Here is a 16,623-nt window from a genome sequence, read left to right on the forward strand (position 1 = left end):
AATATAACCCGTTATTAAGATGTTAAACAACGTCAGTACGCAGAATATATACATCAAGACCATCATGTGTTATTTGTGAAGTTGATACGGAATATCTATCAACAAGGTCTTGGTACCTTCTGATGGACATTTTTTTAGAAAAAGGACGAGACGTTATTTGACATACCCCTGGTTTAATCAATTTTCTGCTCAGACGCTGGTCACGTTTTACAAAGTCTGAATAGGAGCTGCAAGCTCTTGAATATCGAATAAGTTGGGAAAGGTATATCCCATATGCAGGTGAAGTTTGTATATTGCTACTAAGGTGAAAGAAATTGATAATTTCAAAATTAAAATCGTCTCGTTTGTCATATATTTTTGTACTGAAATGAATATGTATGTCAAATTCGAGATATAAGTCTAAACATGAGACGGAAGAAGCCGTGTCTGTTGTTTCCTTAATGTCTAGTTTTGGGAGATATATTAATGGAACGTAATCAGAAAAGTTTGGATTGTTAATGGAAATTGAAAGAGCATCATCAACATATCTAAAAGGGAAATTAAATAATATCGCTTCTTTGATCTGAGTAGCACTTACATTTCTGTCGTGTCAGGCATATTGGTTTGCCGTCGAGATCTGCGTTCATCTAAAAAATGTAAAAAGGAGATACCTTTACAATTGTCAGAACACGCATATTTCACCCCCCAAAAAATGCAGAGTGGGCACGTGAGCATTTGCATTCTGTTATAAGTTAAACAAAATATTAATAAAATAAATAGCATTAACATTGCTTTTAATTAATATTGTAAAAGGGTTAAACAAACTTAGCCATGGTGTGGTTAATAAATTGTTGTTCAATTAACACGCAGTGGCAAATATATCATGCATATCTTTAGCGTAACATATCGAATATAATATGTTAATTTCTTGATGTCTTGTTAATATGTAAATACCTTTGGATTGCTAAGTCCGCGTAAATTGCATTTCTTTTTTTGTATACATATTTGAAGTTACTTCTTACCACATAGTTTCATTGCAAAAATTGTCAACCAAGGTAATGGTTGCTTCTAGGAGGGCCGTAGTAATTTTAACGATTTTGGCGATAACTGTTTTATTTTTCCGAACTATATTGCATTCAATTTGGCCTCGCCGGTATTATGGTTATTTTACTGGCGGTATAATTTGACGAGGATATGCACTGGCCCTTCGAATTTCGACAAAAATATTCTTATTTATTCACACCACGTGAGCTAATATTTGACAAATATTTATCCAATGAAACTGTGAGGTATAAAAATACACGCTTGTGTCCAGTTTGAAGCGAACAAAGAATAAAAAAAAACTGTCCATATTATCAAATAATCAAATACTAAAGAAATATTTGGTCTGGTAATAAGATAAAAGCTATACAAACGGCCAAATTATCGCATAATCAAAAACCCCAAGAGAAAGCTCATTTTTGACATGAACTTTCCTCTATCGATGGTAAATCGCAACAAGTAACTACGATAACTGAAACAAAAGTGAGCAGGATCGAGTCTTCAACAAATGAAAAATATAATAAGAGGAACTATAATTATGTTGCTTTATACTTATGTGTTTTATCCTTACATTGTTTGTTTAAAGAAGTGTCATCTATAAGCTCTACAATATGATAAGCATATACCGACTTTTAAAGTGTTCAAATGTTACACATTATAAAAATTCACGTATTGCTTTTTAAAATGTGCACTAATTAATCACGTGACACATGTAGATCTCCAGATGACTTACCTTGTTTATTTTCCTTGTTATGTGATCTACATTGATTCAGGTGAGTTAACAACTAGCCATCCTTTTGATTAATATATTTAACCAGCCTTATGAACAGTATTATTATAAATAGTTCCGTCTAGTTAACATATGTTTATTCAACATATATATGACAAAAAAATAACAACAATTACAATACATATTAAGTAGATAGGATACTGTGTTAAATGGGATATTACTCTTGTTCATATTATATAACGAAAGGTAAATGTAGAAAAACAACGGATATGGGGTACACAATCAGTACAATGAAGTATTTTTGTTTCTATAACGCATATTGATAAATATCAACATACAGGTGAATTCATAAATTTACAAGACGACACACAGTAGTAAACACAGTACATTTATACTGAGCTAAAAATAAATTGACAAACAGAGATAACACGTACGGTAAACTAAAAGATCATTGAACACACTGATCTCCCATGAATATGGTACAAACAAAGGTCTATTAAGGTTAAATTACTAGATCAAAATATTAGACACAACAACATAGTAGACGATCCTGAACAAAATACAAAGAAAACCCACAGAAATCTACTGAACCTGATTTTTAATATCTGCAAATACTTTACAAACAATACGTATTTATTTTGGACCGTATTTTATAATGATATTAATATAAATGTACCAATACATGTATCATATAAATATCTATAAAAATATTATTTCTTCTGAGTTCATGAAAATACTTTAAATAAAATATTTGTTATTCATGAACAAGAATTCTGTGCAACAACCACTAAATCAGGTTAAATGTTCCAATGAAGACAATTTTGAAACTGTTTGATTTAGTACTACTACACAATCATAAACTCAGAATATAGAGGAAAAACTGTCGACGACAAAGAAAAAGCTTCAAAGTTAATTTAGATAAAATAGTAAACTAAACGTCCAATTATAAGATCTTGTAGCTTTTTTGATTCGAGCGGCAGGCGTTCAAAATTATAAGCTTGACATTGTGATGAGTTTCTTTTTCACCCCAAAAAAAGAACCGTAATAAATCAAGGATGGCGGTAAAATTGATGAATGATTGTGTAACCGAGATTTACAAATGTCGCATGCAGTTACACATGTTACATTAAGAATTTTTACTGCTGTCCTTGGTAGGGCTTTTTCCGTTTATATTTGTTAACGCAAAACGCAAAGCTCTGAATATGTTCTACAATCATGATTAATTGTAACTATTGATATGTTTTATTTATGGGATTGCTATCGGAAAGATATTTATACGAAACGTTTTGATATTATTATCAGTTATAAAAGGTCAAAGATTAATAATGTCTGTAGAACATTTGAATACATGACCCAAATGTTTCAGGTTTAGATTATCATAAAGAAATACACATTTAACTAGATAAAGGTAAGACACATACAGCCATGTATTTTTATTTTGCATCAGGAGGAAAACCATTGACAATGTTTTTTAATCTCGATTGATCAAACTAAAGGTGTATAACGGAGACCCTTACATGAATAGTTTCATACTGTAAGGAAGCTATACATATAGAACTTAAAAAGACATCAAGACGGCAAATACTATTTATGTTTTTCGTTAAGCAATAAGTTTTATGTAAACACAATCTAAACATCAGGTGCATGGTTGTCTTGTTTGAATCAGTATTAGGATATTTCGTAGTATGGGCCTCACATAATTATATGTGCCTCAAATACAAATTCCATGCAAGGCCCTTGTTTACATGTAATACATGTATTTAGCTCACCTGGCACGAAGTGAGCGTTTGCCATTACTTCACGTCCGGCGTTGTCGTCTGTGCACTTTTACAAAAGTCATCTCCTGAAACTGATGATTTAAATTCAACCAAACTTGGCCACAACCATCATTTGGGTGTACAGTATAAAAATGTGTTCGAAAACTCTGCTTTATGTTTCAGAAGGTAGAAGACCTAAATTCTTAATACCTTGTATGCAGATACCTTATGTTACAATGTTTCCGTCTGGCATATGTTCATTGTCCTTCACCTCATTTGTATGGTTCACTGACTGCTTGAAAAAAAATCAAAAAATCTGTGAAACACTCACTTATTATGAGTAATATAATAACTACATATTTGTAAATTTGGTGTATGAGTTCCTTGCAATGTCTATCATGTTGAGTATACCTGACCTCGACCTTATTCCATAGATCAATGACCAAGTTTAAAGTTACGTGATCAAATCCGTATGTCAGATACTGTTATCAATATGTCAACTATATTTGGTTTATGGAGTCATTGTAAGGGGTACATGTCCGACTGGCAGGTTTTATCTGACCTTGACCTCAATTTCATGGTTCATTGAACACTGTTTAGTTTTTGTGGTTTGGTCTATATCTCAGAGACAATAAGCAATAGGTTAACTATATTTGGTGCATTGAATAATTGTAAGCGGTACATGTCCGACTGATAGAAGTTCAGGGTTAATTGAACAGTGTTTAGTTTGACAATGTGTGGTTTGGTTTATTTCTCAGATACCATAAGTAATAGGGCCACTATATTTGGTGTATGGAAAAATTGTCAGGTATATACGTATGTCTTCTAGATTTCATTTGACCTCGACCTCATTTACATGTTTCATTGGACAATGTTTAATTTTTGTGGTTTGGGCTATTTTGCAGATATTAAAATCAATAGGCCAATTATATTAAGTGTATGGAATAATTGTTAGGTGTATATGTCTGGCAAGGTTTATATAAACTTGACCTCATTTTCGTCGTTCATTGGTCAATGTTAAGTTTATGTGATACCTGTTACAGTAGTTAAACCTGCATATTAGTCTTTCATCATAAATTCAATGCGAGATATTTCAGTGTGTGTACTCTTGTTATAAAAATAAGGAGATGTGGTATGATTGCCAATGAACCAGATATCCACCAACAAATGAAGCGGACCAGATCAATTATAGGCAACCGTACGGTCTTTAACTATGCCACAAACCCATACGGTATAGTCAGCTATAACAATGGGCCCCGACATGAAACATAGGAAACAATTCAATTGAGAAAACTAATTGCCTAGTTTTTAATAAAACAATGTACGAAAAAAAAATATAACAGACATGAACCAACGACAGTTACTGAACTACAGGCTCCTGACTAGGGACAGGCACATAAAGAATGTGGTAGGGTTAAACATGTTTGTGAGCGCTATATCCTTCCCTAACCTGGGGCAGTGGTGTTACAGCCCAAACACATCTAACAAAAACACAGACTGAACGTGGCTGGATATTTATCATGTTTATACATCCCCTACAACGAGAAGACACAAAGCACAGAACTGAGAGAGCTCGCATCTAGTTCATCTAGTTCAAAGCCATTAACAACTACATGTAATATAACATAATCTATCTCAGACTAAAATATCAATTGGTTAACTTCCAACATCCAATGGATTTAATGTAAAGACGTCATTAGATACAGAGAAAAACAAAACCTTGTACAATACCAAAATATAGGTATCGACAGATTGTAGAATCTTGAAAGTGCATTTGTGTATATCAATGATATTACGTATGGTTCATGATTTTGTACATAATTTATGCCGTTAGTTTTCTCGTTTGAGTTGGTTTACATTCGTCATTTCGAGGCCTTTTATAGCTGACTATACGGTATGGGCTTTGTTCATTGTTGAAAGTGGCCTATAGTTGTCAATTGAGTGTCATTTGTGAGGGAATTCGATGTTTGCTATACCACTGTTCATTTCAACGAACTTTATGATAATACCACTATACCAATCAGAATGAATTTTTTTGCAGTCTCTTCTGGAAAGTTTTTGTCATTGGTAATCGTACCAAATCTTCGTATTTTTTAATTTTAATTTACTGATAACAAAATCAATATTTATACCGATTAACAGGTGAGCTTTCAGACCAAAAAAGGTGGAATCTGTTGTGGTTTTACGGCATTTTGTACTTTTTTTTCATTTTTTCTTTATCTCACATGGTCCACAGGCCCCAGTCAGCTTGTCTCATCACTTGATGTCCATCGTCTGTCGTCGTCTGTTAATTTTTTCAAACTTTAAAACTATAAAACAAACAAATTGAATTTCAAATGTAAAAGAAAAATCAATAACTTATGCCTATTAATAAGACAAAGTAAAAGTCGAATCATAGATAAATGTTCTAGAACAGAGAAAAGCGATAAAAATAAAACAACTGAAATGATGTCTATTTATAGTCTCGTGCTCTGTGAAGGTCAACTTCAGTGTGACCTAATTGTATTACTTAACGGGATTTTACCTATGTTAACTTTTAAAGTACACATAACACGGTAAAGGGATTATAAATAAAATTAACTACTCACCAACCATGGTATTTAACAAACATCTTCATATCTGTACAGTTAATTGTAAAGGTCTGCAACAACCTGATAAAAGAAACAGATTGATTGAATGGTCAAAATCCCAAAAGTGTGACATTCTTCTAATGCAAGAAACACACTTTACAGATAATTTAATAAACACTTTAAATACTGAATTTGAAGGTAATCTGTTACTGAGTAATGGTTCTAGCAATTCTAGAGGTATTGCCATATGACTGAATAAAAATTTAAACCTTAAAGTAATTGATGACTATAAAGATAAAGAAGGAAGACTTTTACTTGTTAATATTGAAATAAATGACACTATAATAACAATAGTTAATATCTATGCACCAAACAATCCAAAAACCAGAAATACTTTTTTCAAAACTGTCCATACATTAATAGAAGAAAAAAGTTTAGGTCAACTTATTCTAGGAGGAGATCATAATGAAATTTTATGTCAAATTGATTCAAAGGGTAAACCTAAGCAACAAAAAAATAGGAAAAAAATTCACAACTTAAATAAACTTATAAAGACTCTAAAGCTCAATGATGTGTGGAGAATCAAAAATCCAAATAAAATTCAATTCACATGGAGCAGAAAAGACAGGTCAGAGTCAACACGAATAGATTTTTTTTTAATAGCTCCAGAAATATTTAAAAACTGTGTTTCATGTGACATTAGACCAATAGTATTACAATACACAGACCACAACTGTGTTTCTTTAAAAATAAATCTAAACAGAGGCCAAAAAGGAAAAGGGTACTGGAAATTAAACAGCAGTGTACTTCAAAATGAAGACTATGCTGAAATAATTAAGAAAATAATTAAAAAATTTAAAAACAAAGCTAAAACAAGAACAGATCTTGACATACTGTGGGACAATTTCAAAATAGAAGTTAGGGACCAGACAATAAGCTATTGCAAAACAAAAGCTAAGAATAAGAAAAACCTAATCAGCAAGTTGGAAAAAAATTTAACAGAATTAAATAATATTATAGACACATGCAATAATAAAAATAATAATAACATATTAAAAGAAATAGATAATATAGAAAATGAAATAGGAAAACTCTATAACGAAAAAATAAAAGGAAATCAAATAAGAGCACGGGTAAAATGGGTTGAAGAAGGAGAGAAAAATTCGGCATATTTTTTAGGAATGGAAAAATCAAGACAGAGTAGAAAAACAATAACCCAATTATATGATGATAAAGGTCAAATTACAAGAGATCAAGACAAAATATTAAAATTGGAAGCAAATTATTATAAAAATTTATATTCTACAAAAAACCCTGATATAGAAGCAACTAAAAAGTATTTAGATTCTCTCAAGGAATATAAGAAGTTAACTGACTGTGAAAGTAATTCCTGTGAAGGGGAAATAACTGTTGATGAATGTACTGATGCAATTTTTAAAATGAAACTCAATAAAGCGCCCGGGCTTGACGGATTAAATGTGGAATTTTACAGAACATTCTGGGATGAACTTAAATCTTTTATAGTCTCCACTTTTAATTACTGCCATGAAAAAAGAGAACTATCTAACACTCAGAAAGTTGGCTTAATATCTCTAATTTATAAAAAGAATGATCCCTTTTCTCTAGACAATTATAGACCTATTACTCTTTTGAACTATGATGCTAAATTACTTGCTTATGCCTTAGCACAAAGATTAAAACCCCTGCTACCAAAGATTATACATACTGATCAAAAAGGATATGTCAAAAATAGGTATATTGGTTTCAACATTCGACAAATACAAGATGTCATAGACTATTCTGAAACTTTCAAAATTGATGGGGCAATTTTATTTCTTGATTTTACAAAAGCATTTGACTCATTAGAATGGGACTTCATGTTTGAGACTTTAAAAAAATTTGGATTTAAAGATAATTTTATAAGGTGGGTTCAGACAATGTACTCTGATATTAAAGGATGCATTATTAATAACGGGTGGGTTTCCTCCCGCTTTAGGGCATCTCGCGGGATCCGACAAGGATGTCCGTTATCTTCGTTACTATTTGTTCTAGCTGTAGAAGTTATGGCAATAAAGATAAGGGAAAATAAAAACTTAAAAGGACTAGAAATAAAATTAGACGGTAGGAGTAATACCCTGAAAATCTGCCAATTAGCTGACGATACTACTTTATTTCTTCAATCAAAAAAGGATGTAACTCTAGCAATTAATTTAATAGAAATATTTGGTACTCTCTCAGGTTTAAAACTGAATAAAACAAAAACTGAAGGAATATGGCTTGGTCGATTAAAACACAGTCGGGAAAAATTTGAAGATATAAATTGGTGTACTGCACCTATCAAAAGCCTAGGAATTTACTTTGGTTATAATAAACAAGAATGTCAAAAACTTAACTTTGAAAAACAACTGTTTAAAAGTAAAAAAATAATATCTGATTGGAGTAAAAGAAATCTTACTATCATAGGAAAAATAGTCGTCATCAAATCTTTGGTTTTGCCAAACCTAACATATGTTGCATCAAACACTATTATTCCTAAGGAAATGTTGCAAAACTTTAATATACAATATTATTTGGAAAGGCAAAAGGGATAGAATAAAAAGATGAACACTTTCAAATGATTTTCTTGAAGGTGGACTTAAAATGACAGACATTGATGCTTATATAAAATCACTGCATATCAACTGGATTCTTAAATTAAGTGAAAATAAAAATGACAACTGGACAATTATTCCCAAATTTTACTTTAACAAATTAGGAAAAAATCTTCTTGTATTTAAAATGAACTTCAAGAATATAAACGACATTGATAAAAGTAAGTTACAATATTTACCGGACTTCTATAAACAACTAATTAAAGATTGGATAAGTGTAAAGGGAGGTAATACAAAATATCCCAAAAATTTTCTTGAAATTAGAAAACAAGTTTTATGGGGAAATGATAATATCCGGTTTAATGGAAAATGTTTAAACTTTGAAGATTGGATAAAAAGTGACATTACTAATATAAATGATGTAATTGATGAACAGGGCAATATCTCTGAAACTATCATTTTGACTAAACTTAAAAATAAACAAAATTGGATAAGGCAATTATTTATGTTAAAAAAAGCAATACCATTTGATTGGAAAACAATTCTTGGCACTGAAGATTCATTCAAAACTAAAGTTAAAGTTATAAATGATTTAAAAATTATGCACAGGGCAATTACTCCCTTAATAAGTACAAAAGAACTCTATAAATTATTGACATTGAAAAATAGTTGTGATAAACCAAATGGTTTTCTTATGTGGGAAAAAATATTTGATGAACATTTAAATTCTAAATTGAAAAATACTTTTGTTTTTATTTTTCAATATCTTACTGATAATAGATTGAAAATATTTAGATGGAAACTTATTCACTACATACTGCCAAGTAATGAACTATTAAAAAAGTAGAAAATTACTGAAGACAACTTATGTAAGCATTGTAAAAAAAAGGAAGACTATGAACATTTTTTTGTCAATTGCTCATATAATAATGACTTTCTAAAAATAATAATGAAATTAATGAAATCCCTAGGTATTGAAAAAGACATTATAAGCCTTGAAAATTTAGTAACAGGGTACAAAATTGAAGATTCAGCATACTTTGATATTAATTATATATTAACTTTAATATCCTTCTCAATATACAAATCACATTTTGTCTCAGAAAAGAAGACAAAAAAAAAATAAACATTTTAAAAATTTTCCAGAAAGAAATTTCAGAAATAATTGAAATAAACAATTTTAATAACAAAAAAACTAAACAGATACTCATAAAAACAAATAGATTCATTACAAAGATTCAATTGAATCAGGACTAAGCTATGTATGAAGCACACAACATTGTGTACAAAATTGTTTCTTGTACACAAACCAAATATGGCAATATTTATGATCAAGTTCAACCATGCATGATCAATGTTTGTAAGCATGTTCAGCCATGCATGAGTCACCACATGTAAATTATACAGCATTTGTTTTATATTTTAAATTTTGTATTTACAATGATAAAAAAAAAAGTTATACTATAAACAGTATATCCGTACGTTTATTAATTAATGTGGAAAAATAATGTATCATTTCGCATGTCGAGTGTTTCAACTTGTTACACTTAAATTACCTATTTGTGAATTACACACATACATTTCGACAAAAAAGATCAGTAGAAAACTAAAGAAAATTTGAATAGTAAACTCACCATATATAATCGTTAAATCCAGTGGATAATATTTATATAATTTAGACACACATCCAAACTATACCCGATAACGCACATGCGAAAAACAACACATACTGTGCCCAATACTAATGGAAACACGGATCATACCGATAACGGAGTTGATTCCGGAAAAAATAAATACTATGAAAAAGAGAAACAAAATGTAATGTATGTGTATAATCACATTAATTTATAGAATATATTTTGTGAAAATTTTTATGTTATGAATACTAATATTATGAATAAATAATACCTTGCCAAATAGTGCTTCCCTTAACTATTTGGTAAGCTAACATGAGGGATACTAAGTTAAAGCTGTAAACTTAGTAATTTGTTACAGCAAGATTGCAATAAAGATATTGTTACGTTAAAAAAAAAAAAAAATTTTTTCAAAAATCTTTTTATCTGAAAACTACTTGGCCAAACTTGGCAACAATCATTATTAGAGTATCTAGTAAAAAAAATATGACCGATGACTCCCGCCTGCCAACCAAGATGGCCGACATGGCTAAAAATAGAACATAGGGGTAATATGCCAGTTTTGTCTATTATATTGAAAACCGTTACAAATAGAGAAAATCTGACCGAAGCATAAATGCTCAAAATGTTGAGTTCTACCAAGTGTTTAAATTGTCAAAACTGCCAAACTTCTTACAAGAGTTATTGCTCTTACATGACAATTTTTTTTTTTTTTTTTAATTTTTATACGACCGCAAAAATTGAAAATTTTTTGGTCGTATATTGGTATCACGTTGGCGTCGTCGTCTGCGTCGTCGTCGTCGTCGTCGTCGTCGTCGTCGTCTTCGTCCGAATACTTTTAGTTTTCGCACTCTTACTTTAGTAAAAGTGAATAGAAATCTATGAAATTTTAACACAAGGTTTATGACCACAAAAGGAAGGTTGGGATTGATTTTGGGAGTTTTGGTTCCAACAGTTTAGGAATTAGGGGCCAAAAAGGGCCCAAATAAGCATTTTCTTGGTTTTCGCACCATAACTTTAGTATAAGTAAATAGAAATCTATGTTTTGGTCCCAACAGTTTAGGAATAAGGGGCCCAAAGGATCCAAAATTGAACTTTGTTTGATTTCATCAAAAATTGAATAATTGGGGTTCTTTGATATGCCGAATCTAACTGTGTATGTAGATTCTTAATTTTTGGTCCCGTTTTCAGATTGGTCTTCATTAAGGTCCAAAGGGGCCAAAATTAAACTTAGTTTGATTTTAACAAAAATTGAATCCTTGGGGTTCTTTGATATGCTGAATCTAAAAATGAACTTAGATTTTTGATTATTGGCCAAGTTTTCAAGTTGGTCCAAATCGGGGTCCAAAATTAAACTTTGTTTGATTTCATCAAAAATTGAGTAATTGGGGTTCTTTGATATGCCAAATCTAACTGTGTATGTAGATTCTTAATTTTTGGTCCCGTTTTCAAATTGTTCTACATTAAAGTCCAAAGGGTCCAAAATTAAACTAAGTTTGATTTTAACAAAAATTGAATTCTTGGGCTTTTTTGATATGCTGAATCTAAACATGTTTATTTTCTTTTGTTACATCTTCTGACATCAGACTCGGACTTCTCTTGAACTGAATTTTAATGTGCGTATTGTTATGCGTTTACTTTTCTACATTGGCTAGAGGTATAGGGGGATGGTTGAGATCTTACAAACATGTTTAACCCCGCCGCATTTTTGCGCCTGTTCCAAGTCAGGAGTCTCTGGCCTTTGTTAGTCTTGTATTATTTTAATTTTAGTTTCTTGTGTACAATTTGGAAATTAGTATGGCGTTCATAATCACTGAACTAGTATATATTTGTTTAGGGGCCAGTTGAAGGACGCCTCCGGGTGCGGGAATTTCTCGCTACATTGAAGACCTGTTGGTGACCTTCTGCTGTTGTTTTTTTTTCTATGGTCGGGTTGTTGTCTCTTTGGCACATTCCCCATTTCCATTCTCAATTTTATGTACTTAGATTTTTGATTATGGGCCCAGTTTTCAAGTTGGTTCAAATCAGGATCCAAAATTATTATATTAAGTATTGTGCAATAGCAAGAAATTTTCCATTGCACAGTATTCAGCAATAGCAAGAAATCTTCAATTGCACAGTATTGTGCAATAGCAAGAAATTTTCAATTGCACAGTATTGCACAATAGCAAGAAATCTTCAATTGCACAGTATTGTGCAATAGCAATTATTTTCAATTGCACAGTATTGCGCAATAGCAAGAAATTTCTAATTGCACAATATTGTGCAATAGCAAGAAATTTTCAATTGGAGTTATCTTTCTTTGTCCAGAATAGTAGTTGAATCAACTTAAATCATTGTTTTATACAATATACAATGTATATTCACTTTTACTACCAACTGATAAATTAAAACAATCTTTACCATTCAGTGATAACAAGCACTTTATTTTACATTTTAATATTTTATGATGTATTTAAATGAGTAGTTATTGTTGCAAACTCCATTAGAAATTTGAATTGAGATCAGTTTTGGAAAAAGAAAATTTCTTCAAACATTTTTTTGAGAGGATTAATATTCAACAGCATAGTGAATTGCTCAAAGGCAAAAAAAATATTTTAAGTTCATTAGACCACATTCATTCTGTGTCAGAAATCTATGCTGTATCAACTATTTAATCACAATCCAAATTTAGAGCTGAATCCAGCTTGAATGTTGTGTCCATACTTGCCCCAACCGTTCAGGGTTCAACCTCTGCGGTCGTATAAAGCTGCGCCCTGCGGAGCATCTGGTTGAATATTATCTTGAAAACTAAAATGGGAAGAGCAACACTTTAAAGTGCAAAAATTATCAACAAGACAAGTTCGATAAACAAGTCTCATGGTAGAAATCGTCGTACGATCTCTTATCGTCCAACGATTCCTTATTGAAGTTATTCCGCTTTAATGACAATTGTTATATATTTTTGCCTTAACTGATGAAAATTAAAATAGACAATTAGCCACTTTAAATCACAAAAAATGATCTACTCACAAGTCAAATTTATGCCGAATATAGTTAGTAGATTGTCACTCTTTAGAAGAGATAGTACCCTTAAAAGAGCATTTTTAACCCTCTTTTGTGTTTTGAGCAAAAACTAAATAAGATAGAAACTAAACAGACTAAATGGTCAGCAATACAAGATAAAAAAAAAAACCAGAGATTTGTGTCATGAATTTTATGCTCGTCTACAATGTTGGAGAGTTTCCTTTTTTATGCGCATAGAACAAGGCGAGCGACACAGGTTCTTTAGAGCCTCTAGTGTATGTTCCTTGACAATCCAACGTAAATAGTATTAAACGGATTCAAATGCGTACTGTTGAATTTGAAAAAAAGCAAAATTGTATGTAGAAATACGATTTAAACGAAATATTCCATAAAACAGAATGAAAGGCATGTTTTTACAACATACAATTCTCACACACATAGTATTATGTCATTGTACAGCTTCATACACGTGATCGCATTTAAACAGCCTAAAAAAGTTCCTTACTTAAGTAAATTGTAGATTAAATTATTTTACGAATGAACGAAGAAAGGATATGTTTGTTTTATTAATACATTCTAAACCCAATATTCTATATTTTAGAAATAACCCGATGAGCCGATTCAGTAATGGCTAGTTCAACATACATATGTGGTATATGTGATCTTCGAAATATTTCAAAACCGTCGAAAGTATGGTGCTCAGAGTGCGATGAAGGTCTGTGTAATGCATGTCAAGAACATCACAGTTTGTCCAAAGCAACAAGACAGCACTCTATTTTACCAATAGCAGAATACAAAAAACTGCCTTCAGATATTATTCAAATTTCACAGTGCTGTTGCAAGCATGACGAAAAATTAATTTTATATTGCAAAGACCACGAAAATCCTTGTTGTGGTAAGTGCATTGTAGAAAGCCATAAGCATTGCAAAGAAATTGTCAGTCTCGATGGTATCATTAAGAACGCTAAAACTTCCGTTTCATTTCATGAAACAGAAGCCACATTGACTGAATTGATTGAAAATATCAGGAAGATAAGAAATGCTCAACAGGAAAACTTAACAGATTTGTCTAAGAAACGAAAAGCAATCGAACTCGAAATTCAACGAACTCGTATTCTAATTGATAAACATCTTGATAAAATACAGAAAACCCTTCTAGATGAAATACACGGTGTGGGTGATAAAGAACGCGAACAAATACGCCTTTCGATTAAAAGTTTGGACGAAATGGAACACTCTTTGTCAGAATATCAAATGAAAATAGTCAATATAAAAAAGTATGCATCGGATATTCAGGCATTTATGGCAATAAAGAAGATAGAAACAGATGTTGCAAAAGAGGAAGAATGCCTTTTGTCATATATTCCCGAGCAAAACATTAATTACGTGACAATTAGCTGCAAAATGGCAGAACCAATACAAGCTTTTCTAGGCAATACGAAAACATTCGGGGAAGTAGTGATAGAGACCACACCAAGAAGGTTTCCATTATCGTGTAGGAAAAGTATGCAAGCTCAGATGATGTTACCTACAGTACAGTCAACGTCAATTGAGAATATCACAGCACAATTGCATCAGAGGGTGGACACTGCATCAAAAAATGTAAGGGGTTGTTGCATATTACCAAATGAAAACATGATTTTTGCCTGCTTTGACCAAAAATCTCTAACATTTTTGCGAAGCGATGGGTCTAAAGATGCCGCTGTCAAATTGCCAGCAGCAGTTGACCTTGCATATATTGAGGCAGATAACAGCATTGCTGTGACATCTAGTACAGAGAATGACCAATGCATTAGGATCATCGACCTCCAAAATAAGAAAATAAAGAAGAACATTTCCGTTAACACAAAGAGCTTTGGTATTGCAGCTTTTCGTGATAGCTTGGTTTACTGTACGAATTCAAATAATATAAGAATGATAAGTCTGAGAGATGAACTGGTAAAAAACATTGTATATGCTGACATCTCACCATTCGCTTACGTCGAGACATTTCAAGATCTCATTTATTACACAAATACGAATACCGATGATGTCACTTGCTGTGATATGAAAGGAACAGTGAAATGGACGTTTACATTTCATAATATGACCATGATTCCATTAGGAATAACTATAGATAATACAGGCAACGTTTATATTACCACTGGAAACAACAATGTGATAGTAATTTCCCCCGACGGAAAGCGATACAAAGAACTATTGTCGAAAAGAGATGGTCTTCGGAATCCGATTGCACTATATTTTGACCGAAGAACAAACAAACTTTTAGTATCTAATCGAAGTGGAGATGCAGTGATTTATCACATCGTCCAAGAATGACAGAACTGTAGTAACTGTAGTAAACTCAATTGCACTATTAATGTTGCTACTCGAAGTGACATTGTTAGTAAGTCTGTATCACAGTATATAAATGTAGCTTAGTCATCACCTGATGCTCCATTTTTGGTTATGTTGTCATTTGTTTACTTTTTGTACGACTGCATTTTATTGTGGTGGTATAATGCTACAGCCATGTCCCACGATTATCTGTCTTTTTATACCTCTGCTTGACAGACGCGGTGTATATAGACATAAACATGTCCACCCGTCCATCTGTCCGTCCAATACACTTTTGGTTTCCTGGTCATAATTAGAAACCGCTTTTAAAAATGAAATGACATCTAAAAGGAAAGTTTTGGACCTCCAAAGACCAGTACAGATCGATTTTTGACGTTTTCACATTTACATTTCCACAGTTTTGGTACTTGATTGTTAGAATCAATTAAAATTCTAATATGACGTCCTTCTTTCGCTTTGTAAACACTACCGTGGTAAAATTCTTAATATATCTATACTTAACGCAGACTTAGAGATATACATAATAATGGCTGTTATAATATACCTCCCACGTAAATCCACATGTATCGTAACCTATTTGCAAACGCCATGCCGAATTTTGTTGTGTTAAAAATTGTAATTGAAAAAAGAATGCATAACCCGTATTCTTATTATGATGCACAACAAAAATAATTAATGCATTAGAGCTCGAAAAGATGATCAAAATCAAATAAAATTCCGCGAAATTCCATTAATGCTTTTGACTACCTGACTGTTAGAAAGAGTTACAAATAAATAGATTCAAAAATATGTGTTTTGGGGTGAAATGATTGAATTTAACTCTTTCTTAATATAAATCATTATTAACTAGTTAAACAAGTAGAATTCTACTTATATAGATATAGGAAGATGTGGTATGAGTGCCAATGAGACAACTCTCCATCCAAGTAACAATTTATAAAAAGTAAACCATTATAGGTCAAGGTACGGCCTTTAATA

At 31.7% G+C, this 16,623-nt stretch overlaps 1 long non-coding RNA gene across 1 annotated transcript; it reads left to right on the forward strand.

Moving 5' to 3' along the window:
* Positions 1 to 3,089: 3,089 nt before the first annotated feature.
* On the forward strand, positions 3,090 to 15,752 carry LOC143083622 (uncharacterized). The gene is made up of 2 exons (XR_012980809.1): positions 3,090 to 3,158; positions 13,910 to 15,752. It is a non-coding gene; the product is annotated as an uncharacterized LOC143083622 (long non-coding RNA).
* The last annotated feature ends 871 nt before the right edge of the window (positions 15,753 to 16,623 follow it).

Source organism: Mytilus galloprovincialis, chromosome 7 (genome assembly GCF_965363235.1).
Source record: "Mytilus galloprovincialis chromosome 7, xbMytGall1.hap1.1, whole genome shotgun sequence".
In the NCBI taxonomy this organism is placed as follows: Eukaryota; Metazoa; Mollusca; class Bivalvia; order Mytilida; family Mytilidae; genus Mytilus; species Mytilus galloprovincialis.